This window comes from Lagenorhynchus albirostris, chromosome 13, assembly GCF_949774975.1.
Source record: "Lagenorhynchus albirostris chromosome 13, mLagAlb1.1, whole genome shotgun sequence".
In the NCBI taxonomy this organism is placed as follows: domain Eukaryota; kingdom Metazoa; phylum Chordata; class Mammalia; order Artiodactyla; family Delphinidae; genus Lagenorhynchus; species Lagenorhynchus albirostris.
In genome coordinates this window covers 12843367-12858405 of record NC_083107.1, presented here as the reverse complement: position 1 = coordinate 12858405, position 15039 = coordinate 12843367, and positions in this window count along the sequence as shown.

The following is a 15039-nucleotide window of genomic DNA, read 5'->3' as shown; positions in this document are numbered from 1 at the left end:
ATGCAATTATTTGTTTAATGACTATTTTTGTTAATGACTATGGCAAGGCTATTGGTTTTATTTTGGGTACAAGATGATTACTGTTGGTAAAAGAATTATAGTAGGGGCTTCCCTGGTGGCGCAGTGGTTGAGAGTCCGCCTGCCGATGCAGGGGACACGGGTTCGTGCCCCGGTCCGGGAAGATCCCACATGCCACGGAGCGGCTGGGCCCATGAGCCATGGCCGCTGAGCCTGCACGTCCTGAGCCTGTGCTCCGCAACGGGAGAGGCCACAACAGTGAGAGGCCCGCGTACCGCAAAAAAACAAACAAACAAACAAAAAAACTACTTTAAGAATTATAGTAGAGGGCTTCCCTGGTGGTGCAGTGGTTAAGAATCTGCTTGCCAGTGCAGAGGACATGGGTTCAAGCCCTGGTCTGGGAAGATCCCACATGCTGCGGAGCAACTAAACCCGTGCGCCACAACTACTGAGCCTGCGCTCTAGAGCCCTCGAGCCACAACTACTGAGCCCATGTGCTACAACTACTGAGCCCGCACACCTAGAGCCCGTGCTCTGCAACAAGAGAAGCCACCACAAGGAGAAGCCCATGCACTGCAACAAAGAGTATCCCCTGCTTGCCGCAACTAGAGAAAAGCCCACGTGCAGCAGCGAAGACCCAATGCAGCCAAAAAAATGAATAAATAAAATAAATAAATTTATTTTTAAAAAAGAAGGATTATAGTAGAGATCTTTAATGAAGATACAAGGCTCAGAGAAGTTCGGTCAAGACAACAAAGACCAAAGTGGACCCAGAATTCCCACCTGCCTTGGAGTAGGGGATTATTACCATTGCCTGTTACCATTCTCTTCAGTGCTCCAAGCTGCTTGTTACAGGGCCTCAGGGATCTATCCCATAAATAATGATACCTGCCTCAGTGTTGTAGGGATTGAATAAATACATGTAAAGCCCTTCTGAAACAGTGCCTGGCGTATAGTAAGCAGTGTACCAGCTGTTATTGAAGGCCCTGGGAACCCTGTACTTTTGCCCTTGGGTCTTGTTTGTCTGAATACTGGAGAGGTGAGTAGGCTGGGCAGCTGATAAAGACAAGTGTCTGGAAAGGCACCACGTGAGATACAGAAGGAGCCTCGTTTTTGAATCTGCCCTGCACTCAAGGGCCGGGAGGAATCCATCTTCACCCCACTGACAACCTCCCTCAGGACGATGTTACAAATGAGGGCAATTCTCTTTTGGATTTAAATTTAAATTGTAGTAACTTGGTTTCGGACAAAACAGTTATATGTTTCCAAGTTCAAAAAGTACAAAAGGCTCTGCATTGAAGCCTCCCTCCCACTCCCTCCCCAGTCCCCCAACTCACCTCTCCAAGGTATTACCAGCTCCTTTTGTCCCTACCAGGGATATGTTATGCATTTTTAAACAAAGCACACCCATTCTTCCTCCTCTCCATCACCTGATACTAAATCATATACACTTTTCTGCTTGCTGTCTCCTCTTTCCCGTTGTTGTCTGCTGCCTTTTAACATTTTTTACTCATTTAGTGATGTTTCAAGGGAGTAAAGATAAATCTTCATTCGACCATCTTTTTTTTTTTTTTGCTGTACTGCACGGCTTGTGGGATCTTAGTTCCCTGACCAGGGATTGAACCCAGGCCCTCGGCAGTGAGAGCACGGAGTCCAAACCACTGGACCGCCAGGGACTTCCCTCAACCATCATGTGTAACTGGAACCTGAATGAGATTTTTTTCTCATTTCTTTTTGTACCGTTCGTGGGTGGTGTAAAAGGAGGATATAAATTTATACGCTTTTATCTTCTATCTAGCCACTTAAGACTGGCAAGCATAAGAAATATTTATATGTCCCCCACTGTTGGTGAGGGGATATAAGCACTTACATAGATACATTTAGGGAAAAATTTGTCATAGTTTTTTAAAATTCAAATGAAAAATATGGGGCTCTATTTGAAGCATTGGCCTTGCTTGACCATCCTTTCTTCATTTTCATCTACTTTCCTTGGCTTCTGGGACACATCAATCTCCTTGTCTTCCACTCTGCTCATTCATTCTTCTGTGTCTTTTTGGTGGAGTCATCCTCTTCTATCAATAAGTCACTGAAACCCTGATGGTCCTCAAGGCAGTTTGATACCCTCTTTTCTCCTCATTTCACATTCTACCCACTAAGTGGTTTCATCCACAGCTACTACCTCAGTTAATATTTCATTAACTTTGGAAAATTCACAAACATTATTGCTTCAATTATTTCTTCTGTTCCTTTCTCCTTTCCTTTCTGGTATTCCCACTACACGTAAGTTATACCTTTTGTCATTGTTGCATAGTTCTTGGATCATCTGTCCTGTCTTTTTCGTCCTTATTTCCTTTTTGCATTTCAGTTTTGAAAGTTTCTATCAACATATCTTCAAGCTCACTGATCCTTTACTTGGCTGTGTCCAGTTTACTTATGAGCCTATCAAAAGCGTTCTACATTTCTGTTCAAGTGTTTTTGATTTCTAGCATTTCCTTTTGATTCCTTCTTAGAGTTCCCATCTGTCTGCCTGTATCATCCATCTCTTTTTGCATGGTGTCCACTCTTTCCATTAAAGCCCTTAATATTAATCATAGTTATTTTAAAGTCCTGGTCTGATCATTCCAACATCCTTGCCATCAGCCTGGTTCTAATGTTTGTTTTGTTCAGACTGTGTTTTTTGCCTGTTAGCATGCCTTGTAAGTTTTTTTCTTGAAAGCCAGATATGATGAATCTGGTAAAAAAAAAAACCTGAGGATATGCCTTTAGTGTGTTTATGTTTATTTGGCTAGGAGTTAGGCTGTATTTACTGTTTGCTGTAGCTATATGCGTCAGAGGATAACATTTCCTCCAGTGTCCTCATTTTTGCATCCCTTGTTGTCTTTGGGTTTCCCTAGAGACTCTGTCTTGAAATAGAGTCTGAGCCTTACTGTTCATTTAGCTATAATCCACTGTTATTATACAGGAACCAGATCGATATGGTGGTAAGGTGGGGATAGGTGAAGTGTTTATAGTTTATAATTCAATTTTGGTCTATTAGTGAGCCTGTGCTCCTGGTCTGTGACCTGTACAAGTGCTTCTCTGCTGTTTTGTTTGTTTCTTTAGGTGAGATAGGAAGTCTAGAGGGGGCTGGAGTTGGGTATTTCCCTTCTCCCAAGTCAATTAGGCTCTGATAACATACATAGGGCAGGGGCTTCCCTGGTGGCGCAGTGGTTAAGAATCCGTCTGCCAGTGCAGGGTACACGGGTTTGAGCCCTGGTCCGGGAAAATCCCACATGCCGCGGAGCAACGAAGTCCGTGCACCACATCTACTGAGCCTGCACTCTAGAGCCCGCACTCTAGAGCCCGTGAGCCACAACTACTGAAGCTCGTGTGCCACAACTACTGAAGCCTGTGGGCCTAGAGCCTGTGCTCTGCAACAAGAGAAGCCACCGCAATGAGAAGCCCTCGCACCGCAATGAAGAGTAGCTCCCGCTCGCTGCAAGTAGAGAGAGCCCACGTGCAGCAGCGGAAGACCCAACGCAGCCAGTAAATAAATAAATAAATAAATAAATAAATAAATAAATAAATAAAATAAAAAACAATACATAGAGCAGGATGTCATTATGGGGATCAGAATGATCTGGTTTATTTCAAAATGGTTACTCTCCCCTCCCCCTGTCAGCAGCATGAGAGGACTTTTTTTTCCAACCTGTACTCTGAGAACCTGAAAGAGTTCCTGGAGGTAACACTCAGCAACGTGTGGGGACTCCAGAAGTTTTAACTCTCAAGCCTGTCCACACATCCGGATCCTCCAGCAATTTGTCAATTACATTTTAGGTTTTTCTACCAGCACTGGCTCCAGTGGCAAGAGTAAACTTTGCTCCTGGTAAACTGTGATTCTTGGTGTTCACCTCTCTTTTCAGTTTTGGAGGCATCAGTTCTCTGATGAATCTAAGAAAAGTTGTTGATTTTCAGTTTGCTCAGTGTTTTCTTAGTGTGAGCATGGAAGTGATAACCTTCTAGCTCTTTGCATGTCAGAAGCCAGAATTCCCTTAATTAATAGTTCCACACCAGTGACTCATAATTTAAATTTCCAGCCTAGGCTTCTCCTGTGAGCTCCAGAATCATCTGTGCTCCTACCTGAATGTCTGGGGCACCTCAACTCAAGGTATTTGAGACCAGATTTATGACACACATGCACCAAATAACAATTGATCTTCTTTCAATTTTCCTCATCTCTGAAACCCTTACCAACCAGTTTCCCAGGGTACAGACCAAAAACTCATCCTTGATACCTTTCTCTCTTACATCTCTATATCCAATGCCTCACCAAGACTTGTTGATTTTATTGGGTGGGCCAAAAGTTTCGTTCGTTTTTTTCCGTAAGCTGGCTCTAGTAGCACTTAGTTGTCTTTAACGTCATTTGAAACAATTTTGTTAGATCGTATGTGACAACTGTCATATCAGCGTGCATCTAAAAAAAGACATCAAAATTGGTGAATTTTTGTGTAGCCATTTTAATATCGAAGATGGAAGAACAAAAAAGCGACATTTTCCGCAAATTATGCTTTATTATTTCAAGAAAGGTAAAAACGCAACTGAAACGTGAAAAAAGATTTGTGCAGTGTATGGAGAAGACGCTGTGACTGATTGAACGTGTCAAAAGTGTTGCGAAGTTTCATGCTGGAGATTTCTCCCTGGATGATGCTCCACGGTCGGGTAGACCAGTCGAAGTTGATAGCGGTCAAATCAAAACATTGCGAATGATCAATGTTATACCTTGCAGGAGACAGACAACATATTCAAAGTATCCAAATCAGGCGTTGAAAATCATTTGCACCAGCTTGGTTATGTTCATCGCTTTGATGTTTGGGTTCCACGTAAGTTAAGGGGAAAAAAAACCATCTTGACTGTATTTCCACCGCGAGTATCTACTGAAACATAATGAAAACGTTCCTTTTTTGAAACAAATTGACAGGGGATGAAAAGGGGATACTGTACAACAATGTGGAATGGAAGTGATCATGGGGCACGTGGGGCAAGTGAAATGAACCACCATCAACCACACCAAAGGCCGGTCTTCATGCAAAGAAGGTGGTGGTGTGTATATGGTCGGATTGGAAGCTCTATTATGAGCTCCTTCTAGAAAACCAAACGATTAATTCCAACAAATACTGCTCCCAATTAGATGAACTGAAAGCAGCACTTAGTGAAAAGTGTCCAGAATTAGTCAACAGAAAATGCATAATCTTCCATCAGGATAACGCAAGATTGCATGTTTCTTTGATGACCAGGCAGAAACTGTTACAGCTTGACTGGGAAGTTCATCTGCTGTATTCACCAGACATTGCACCTTCGGATTTGCATTTACTTAGGTCTTTACAAAATTCTTTTAATGGAAAAATTTCAATTTCCTGGAAGACTGTAAAAGGCCCCTGGAACAGTTCTTTGCTCAAAAAGGTAAAAAAGTCTTTTTTCAATAAAGTTCTTGGTGAAAATGAAAAACGTGTCTTTTGTTTTTACTTAAAAACCGAAGGCACTCTTTGGCCCACCCAATACTTCCCTGATATCTTTCACAAGAATCCGTATGTCTTTCTGTATTGTCACGATCGTGGTCCAAGTCACTTGCTTGAACTGCAATGACATCCTACTTTTGTCCGCTTCACTTCTGAAGACCCCTTACCTCAAACAACCCTTCAAAATGCAAATCTGATTATGTCCCACCATACTGCTCTGTGCACCCGCGCAGCCCTGTTCAGCCCCTCCAGCGCGCTGGGTCCTCTTGGCCACAGAGACTTTGTAAGTTCTGCTCCCTCTGTCTGGAAGGTGCTTTCGTTCCTTTCACCTGGTCCACTCCCGCCCATTTTCTCAGATCTCCATTCAAGCCTCATGCCCTCAGGAAAACCTTTCCTGGGGCCTCAGGCTCGGTTACTACCCTTCCTTTTATTCTCACAGAACTCCACCCTGCCCCTTCACAGCACTTTGTAATTACATATTCATTAGCAAGATTATTTCCTCTCCCACTAGACTATGAAATCCAAGAGACAAGGGAACAAGTCTATTATACTCACCATTGTATCTCCAGCCCACGGCACAGGGCTTGGCACAAAGTAGCTGCTAAGAAATACTTGTTAAGTGGCTAAATTAAATCTCTCATCCACATTCTGATACCTCTCAGATTTACACAGCTAGCCTGGTCCTCCCTCCCAATCAATCTACAGACTCCAGCTCCTGCTGGAAAGCTGCTCCTGGGGGACTCTCAGACAGTCTCCCCTCTTCTGGAGTGTCCTGATCTGGTGAATGGTACCACCTTTCACCCCACGACCTCGGGCAGAACCCCGATGTCATCTTGGAGTCATGCTTCTCCCTCGACCACCAGTTTCTGGAAATCCCAAAGTCTACCTTCCTATATCCTACGTGTCCCTCAAACCTCCCCTTATTTTCTTCCTCATTATCCCAACCCTATTTCAGATTCCCATCACTTCTTGCTTGCTACAGTAGCTTCCAGAGAGGTCTCCCTAAGAAGATCTCGTCCTTCCAAAAGACTGTCCACAAAGAAGTCGCTTTGAAATACAAATCTGATTCATTTCTGTTCTCTTCTATTCTGCCCAGTTCTATTCTATTGACGCAGGCTTCCACCCACTCCACTGCCCTGCCTGCCTAAAACCCTGCTGTATGTGACCTGCCTCTGAGGGCAGCTTCTTTCAGTTCCCATAAGAACCATGGCTTCTGCTTTCCAGACCTCCATTCTGCTGCCACAGCCTCCTCCTGTCCACACATCTTCCCTCCCTCCCTTCCCTCTTCACCTCGCCAGCTCCTACTCAGGTGAGGGGTGCGGCCTCTCCCAGAAGTTCCCACAGCACCCCACATTTCTCCCATCAAAGCACTTTGACCCTGCTCTTACCCCTTCTTTGCTTCTCCTCCTCCCCTAGAATGAAAGCGTCATCCTTATAGGGACCTTGACTTTAGCCAGGTCTCTGAGTAGGTATAGAAAGTGCTTGGTAAAAACTGCTGAGCAAACGAAGGGTCACTGCATTTGGGAGCATCAGGATGAATTGTGATGCTGCCCTTTTGGAGGAATCTGAGCATGTAAGATGCTGGAAAGGAGGATCATTGCCTCACGAGTGCCAGCCCCACTACTACTTCGGCAATGGCAAGAATCCCATTATTAAGGTGTGTATGTTCTCCGTAGTTCCTGAATCAAGAAATTGGAAACAGCAGGACATCCGGCACACAGCCTGGAAAGGCAGCAGGAGGGGCCGGGGTTCTGTGGCTGACACTGCGACGCTGTGTGGCAGCCATCATCGGCCGCCCGGAAGTTAATCCCATTGAAGGAAGGTTTTTTAAAAATCTTTGCTGAAGCAGCAATTCCTTGGCACTGACCACCAGTACGCAAAGAAAGGTGCAGTGTAACAGCTGCTACGGGTGGTTTTTTTTCCTTCCTTTCCCAGACCTAGTAAAGGGGGAGAACTTGAAAGTCTTCTAGCTGAAATGAGTGCTGGGAGGCAGCCGATGGGTTGATGATCAAAGACTCCAGGTGTTTGGCCGAGACTTACGTCTCCGGGAGAACACAGGGGAGGTATGAACGCAGAAAGGGGGAAGTGATGTGTGGGAGAGGAGGACGGCTGAGTGCTAAATCCAGGCTAAACATAGCAAAAATTCCTGGGGTTTTGCCCACTTAAGACTGGAGGAGAAAGAGAAATTTTCTACTGTACGGACTAAGTGGTCCCACAGGTGGGCAAATGGGGTGTATCATCAATGAAACTCTTGTGGAAAGGGATGCTCTGTGCCTCAGTTTCCCCACACAGGGAGGGGGGAAAATGTTCTTTTCTTTTAAGATCAGTAAGATAATTATTTCACTTTAAAATAGGAGGAGGGACTTCCTTGGTGGTCCAGTGGTTGACTCCACGCTTCCACTACAGGGGGCTTGGGTTCGATCCCTGGGGAACTAAGATCCCACATGCCACGTGGCACGGCCAAAAAATAAAAATTAAAAAAAAAAAAAGTAAAATAGGAGGAGACAGACATGAATGGGGTTTAGTTACGGTGGGAAGAACAATTTATAAAGGGCTTCCGAGGGGACTTGATGGAAATGGGAAGGGTTACCATGCTCAAGGGACAGCTGCTCCGGAGATGGACCTCTGAGTGGAAGCCTGAAAAGATCTGGGGAGGGACCTCCCTGGTGGTCCAGTGGTTAAGATTCCACGCCTCCATTGCAGGGGTTCGATCCCTGGTCAGGGAACTAAGATTCTGCATGCTGTGCAGCACGACCAAAAAAAAAGAAAGAAAGAAAAAAGGTCTGGGGAATTGAGCTCTCATGGTAGAGGAAATAACTGCAAAGACTCTAAAACAGAAGAGTTTGGCATGCTTGAGGGGCTGCAGAGCTGTAAGTGTCTGGAGCCAAGTAGAGGGGGGGTTGCACGAGTAAGGGAGGGAGCTAGTTCATGCAGGGCACAAAAGATCTTTGGGGTTTGCTAGTAATAGAGGTTATCAAAAGGTTCTAAGCAGGAAAGCAGTATCATCATATCTGTTGTTTAAAAGATTACTCTGGGCTCCAAAGGGAGAATGAGCTCGGAAAGGTAGGGATGGAGGTAGCGTGCACAGCTGGGAGTCAGGAGTCAGGGCTGGGAGGCCTCCAGGCGGGAGGTGTGGTGATGGCAGAGGAACCAGTGAGAAGTCGTGGGCTGCAGACTAATTTTGGATTTTGGAGCCAACAGTCCTCATTTCAGGCTTGGAGGTGGGGTGCGAGGGAAACAGGAAGCAAAATAAAAGTTAGTAGGTGTTTGGTACATTTTCTAAGTGACTCACTCGCTCACTGGAGGCCATGAATGAGTGAACTTCCCTTTCCTATGAGATCTCCATGGCTCCTGGCAGCCAGCTGTTTGCCAAGATCCCTACTCTGTTTTTTTGTTTTCTTTTTATAAATTTATTTATTTTTATTTTTGGCTGCGTTGGGTCTTCGTTGCTGTGCGCGGGCTTTCTCTAAGTTGCGGCGAGCGGGGGCTACTCTTCATTGTGGTGCATGGGCTTCTCTTGTTGCGGAGCACAGGCTCTAGGCGCATGCGCTTCAGTAGTTGTGGCACGCGGGCTCAGTAGTTGTGGCACACGGGCTTAGTTGCTCCGTGGCACGTGGGATCTTCCCGGACCAGGGCTTGAACCCGTGTCCCCTGCATTGGCAGGCGGATTCTTAACCACTGTGCCACCAGGGAAGCCCGTCCTACTCTGTTTTTGCCTTTCTGTAATATGAGGCTAATAATACTCACTGTCCAAGACTGTGCGGTAAACAAATGATGACACTGACCTCAGACCTTCTGAGAAGAAACAAGTGGAGGCGCTGTGAGTGGACGCTGAGGCCCTTCTGGACGTTACTGTTGGGCAAACACACAGATTCAATATAAAATAGATGTATTAACCCTCTCAACGGTCCTGTGAAGGAGATACCGCTATTATCCATTTTATCCAGAAGACAGAGGCCCACCCAGGGAGTTTGTACAAGGGGGCCACGGTCGCAGTGCCTATGGGTCAGCCCAGGTGGGGGCAGTTGGAGGTGAGAGTGATGTGATAGGGTGAGTTGGCATCATCTTTGGGGCTGAGAGGGAAGAGGTCCTTGTGCTTGGTAATGCCCCACTTGCTGATCCCAACCTGGAGCAGAGGCATCCCTGCACTGTGGTTTGCTTAATGCCTTTCGAGAGAGTAAACTGGGGAGGAGGGGACCCCAGCATGCTTACAGCCTCGAACCTCCTTTTGTTTGCTTGTTTGTATTGTTTTGGTTTTTTAGCCGCATCTCGGCTTGCGGGGTCTTAGTTCCCTGACCAGGGATCGAAACTGCATCCCCTGCAGTGGAAGCACGGAGTCTTAACCACTGGACAGCCAGGGAAGTCCCTCGAAGCTCCTTTGAAGTGCGGTGGAGTGGGGGCCGCGAGTCTTGATGCTTGTTGGTGTGGCTGGAAAGCGCCCAGGGCTGGAAGGGCAACGGTGTAGGGGAACTGACTTGTAGTCGTGCACCAAGGCCTGAGGCCTTGAAGGGAACTCCCTTTGACCGCTTGACCATGGTTGCGCTGTCCCTTCTGTCAGTCCAGAAGCACCACGGTTTTGAAGAAGGCCCTGGTATTTTCTCCTCCCAGCAGGAGCACAGGGGAGACACGGGGTGAAGGAGACAGTGGCAGGGCTGCAGCATCTCAGCCCAGGGCAGGGAAATTGCCCGCTGCTCTTCCCAGAGGTGAAGTCATTCTGCCTCCCTTGGAGGAGGCTGGCAGCTGCGTGAGGGAAGCTCAGTCCCTTCCTGTGGACCTTCCCTACCCTGTGTACGTCTGTTCTAGGACCTACCATGCTTGCTAAGGCTCTGAGTGGGTCTAGTCATCTTAGTATCCTCAGTGCCTAGCACAGGGCCTGCTGCCCAAAGGGATCTGCTGAGTCAGTGGATACATTTCCAAATTTATGTTCAAAGTCCAAGGTTCCAAATCAGCATCTCCAACATCTGGCTTCCCTCGGCCGCTTCAGAGCCTCAGATGTGGGCCTCTGATCTGGCTGCTGGCTGATCCTGCAAAGGAGGACATGTCAAGGAAAAGTGACTTCTCTCTGTTTACCTTCCTGTATGCCTGAAAAGGAGCCCTGGACACAAAAACCAACCTCAAGGAGTTTACAAATGAAGTGCCTGAAGAGAAGAAGGGAGTGGGTGGCAGGGCAGGAGCCTGGGTTCTAAGCCCAAATCTGCAACCAGCAAGCTGTGTGGCCTTGGGTAAGTCACTTAACCTCTCTGTTTCTCATCTTCAAAATGGAGCGGCATTATAGTAGGTTAAGGGCAGGTAGGCTGTGACATCAGATGGCCTGATTTTGAATCTCAGTTCAACCACTTACCTGCAGCAACCACTTAGATTTTTGACCTTGGCTTAGTTATACAAACTTCCTGGGTCTCAGTGCTCCCATTGGTGAAATGAGTGACAGTATCCACTTCATAGAGTTGCTTTTTTAAATTTAATATATATATTTGAGGACTGTGCTTGGCACCTAATAAGAGAGTTATTATTATTGTAATGTTTACCTTTTTTAAAATGATAAAGGACTGTTCTCCAGGCCTCCCAGGGTTTTGGCGATGATCCCCCAACATCATGAATAAAAAGGTAGGGAGGAATTCTGTAGGTATCAGGTCTTTTCTGACCTTTTTTTGTTTTCAAACCTGACAGGAAATTCCTTCTTCTTCCAGCGGTGCCAGCCACCCAGCCACAAGCACAGCTGACTGCTTTCCATGACAAAAGGCAAGGCCACAGGCCCCCAGGTCTCTACCCCAGAAACCAGCAAATCCCTGCCTCAGGAAACCACCACGGATTTCTTTTTCATGAAAAACCTCAAGGTTTTATCTACTAGAGCAGCTCAAGAAGATAAAAAACCAGTTAGATTCTGAAGATGTAGGCTCTTTCCAAGTTCTAGTAAGTCTCAGAGAGGCAGAGAAGCACAGCGTGGGAGTTTCCTCTGAAGTTCAGTGATGTTCCTTCTTCCGGGGTGTGTGTGTGGGGGGCATTGGGGCACCAAAGCTTGGCCCATTTTGCCTGGAGAGCCCTGGGGAGCTGGGGGAGGAGTTAAGGGGGCAAAGGTGCCCAGTTTTCAAAGCCTCTGGGCTCCCCGGCTGCCTTTTCCCAGTAAGCTCAAGAAGATAAAGGATGTAAAAGTATCAAGAAGGAAACCTGAAACCTGCTTATTAGTTTTTCAAATTCTCCTTTACCCCTGTCTTATTCTAAAAGGTACACCAGGTCCTAGAAGGTCGAAAGGCAGCTGCTTTAAGTTATACATGTGCCCAAAGGTCCTCAGCCTGGGCTGCAACCTGACACCAGGCCCTAGACTCTGGGAGAACCCCAGAGAAAGAAGGGCGCTAAACTACATGGGGATGGAGGGGGACGTCTTCTTCTCTGTATTGTCCCGAACAACGGAAAGTGAAATCTAGCTCGGGTCCAGAATTCCTGACCTGGTTCCCAGGCAGAAAACGTCACAGACGCAGGAAATGGGTGTCAATTGGAGTCCAGTGCAGACTTTGACCTGGAAACATCACAGGCACAGGCAGCTTCGTCTCTTTCCCTTTAATCCCAGGCCCAGCGGGAGGCAGTTCCCAGATGGAGACCTGCCCTGGCCACAGCTTCTTTGGTCCCCAGCTCAGCTCCGGGGACTGAGCCACCCTGCTGCCCTTTGCGGTTGTCTGGGAGATCAGAAGTGGATTCTCCTCTTCGTCTTTGTTCTCATAAACGCCATCGTTCTGGCATTTCATAGCTCTCAAACACCCAGATTTAGTTGCTTCCAAATACAGGTTAATCACATTCTTTCAATGTATCTTTCTTTCCAAAAAATCCTTATAAGTCTGTTCTCCGCACCACCATCCCTATCAAATAATAATAACCCAGATAGTTTAATTTTGTTTGGTCAGAATTATTCCCAGCCGAGGTCTCTATTAATAGAGATAGATGCCAAGAAGGAAGCTACCATAAGCATGTACAACAAGCAACTAGAATATGGCGAGCCTACCTCCAATGCAACCGGCAAACAGGTAGATCTCTTCTGAGAAATGCCACAATCGTTGGGCTGCTTCTACTCACAACTCATTGAAGAGAAAAGCCATTTCATAGGACAAAAACTGTCCTGTACCAGAGCCCAGAGGCCTCATTCATTCAGGGCTCCTCTGCTAGCCCTAGAGCCTAGGACTTTGTGTGGGGTAGTGAGGGGTCTCCATTTCCTCCCTGGCAAATTGTGGGTGTTGGTCTAGATCAGTGGTTCTCATCCAGGTCTAATTTTGCCCCCCAGGGGACATTTGTCAATGTCTGGAGAAACTTTTGGTTGTCACACAGGGCCAGGTCCGGGGGGGGGGGCGGGGAGGAAGGGGGAGTGCTTCTGGTATCTAATGGGTAGAGACTAGAGATGCTACTAAACATTCTGTGATGTACAGGGCAACCTCTACAATGGGTTATCCCTCTCCAAATATCTATAGTGCTGATGAAACCCTAGGCTAGAAACCTTATCTTTCAGGTTTCTTCTAGCTGGGGCCAAGTTCAAGTTTCCTAGCAATTTCCTTGGAAACGATGGGCTGCCCACGGCCCCCTTGAGGACCACAACAGCCAAAGCCAGAGCTCCCCCTGAGGAGTGCTGCCAGCTCGTGGGGCCTAACAGCACCATTTCTTTCTGGAACACAAATTATCTGGTGCACTGAAACTTAGTTTAAACTAAATGACAGAACCGTTACTCTGTTAAAAATAAATAAAATGCTCATATGCCTAGAGATCCTCCAGAACTGTTTCATTCCAACCCTTTAGGATGTGTGTAGGTGGAACAAATCCAATTAAAAAAAAAAAATCAATCGCTCGCTCTCTCAACACACAAAAATCCCTGTAGCGGCCTCCATGCCATGCCACTTATAGCCCTATTCCTTTAGGAGAAAGAAGTTAAAGACAGAAAAACAGTAATGCCTAAAAAGTAGCCATAAGTCATCCCACTTAAAGTTTATTTCATGTGAGTTCCAGCATGCGGTGTGCTTTTTTGGGGAAAAAAAAATTTTGTCCCAGTTCACATTATAAATTAATTTACAAATATAGAATTGTGTTAGAAACAGTATTTATAAAAGTCCATACAGTTTTTCACATAGAAAAATATCTATAGAAAGCGTTTTTTTGTACACACAATACGGCGGTAGGTAGTCTCTTTGGTTGTCCTCCTGCATAATATTTACAAAGTAATGGTGATGTTATTTATACCGCAATAGACTATTTTAAAAAAATAATTTTCTGTATGTATATTTCAAACTTCAAATTTAACAGTAACGCTGTGAGAGTCTCAAAAAAGAATACACAGGGAAAAGTTAAAAATTTTTTTGCAATGAATTTGTGTTCCTTTTTCTAAAAAAATTAAAATCCCGAACCAGCAACGCTCCCATCAAAGACCAAACAACATGGTCCAAAAACAATTCATAGGACATTATCTTCATCTTAATACATCGCTATTCCAATAAAATCACCAACTGTCTGCATGTTAATTCACACTTTCTGGATAAGTTCAAACAGTGGCTGCATGTCTGCCATGTACAGACATGCTGTTGGGCACCAGGAGGGTGACCATAAAAAACTATTTAAAGGAAGATACCTCTTGAGAAGTAGAAGGGAATGTTAAAAATAAATTACATAAAAAAAATTTTTTTGACCACAAATGTCTTATTTTTAAAAACTTATAAAAATTCCATTTAAAAACTACTTTGAATAAAATTCGAAAACTTTGTTTCAAAGACGAAAAATCCAGGACAAATGCTAAAACGGAGAGGATGCCAATTAATTAGGATGGTCACCCCAAACCTCAGAAATATGGCAGCAGAAGTAAGACAGAGCTGGTGTCCAACCTCGCTGCTCAGAATGTCTCAAGCGATACTGATTTCAACCAGAATCTTTGGTCAGATGAAACCTAGCTCATTCCTACTCTTTAGACACCATGTCTGCCTATGCACGTTGGTGCCTTTGCTTTTCAGGAACTAGAACACACTAGAACACAAAGCTTACAAGCACTGACTCTGGAGCCAGACCGCCTTAAAACTGGATCCTGGTGAGAGTTCCCTGGTGGCCTAGTGGTTAGCATTTGGCACGTTCACTGCCGTGGCCTGGGTTCAATCCCTGGTCGGGGGACAGAGGTACCGCAAGCCACACAGTGAGGTCAAAAAACAAAAACAACAACAAAACAAAACAAAAAAACCTAAAAAACAAAACACACACACACACACACACACACAAACGGCCCAAACTGGATCCTGGGTCCATGACTTACTATCTGTACGGCCTTGGGCAAGTTAACTAACTTCTTGGCCGTTCACTGCCCTCATACAGAAAATGAGGGGGAGTAACAATACCTCTCTCCCAAGGTTGTCGTGAGGATTAAACGAGCTAATATACGTCAAGTATCTAGAACAGTGCCTGGCACACAGGGTGTGCTTGGGCAGTTCTATTGCTATTAGTATCTGCCATGTACCTGACACTGAGCATAGACAGAGGTGATTTGTGAGCTGCGAAGAGCTCAAGGATTTGT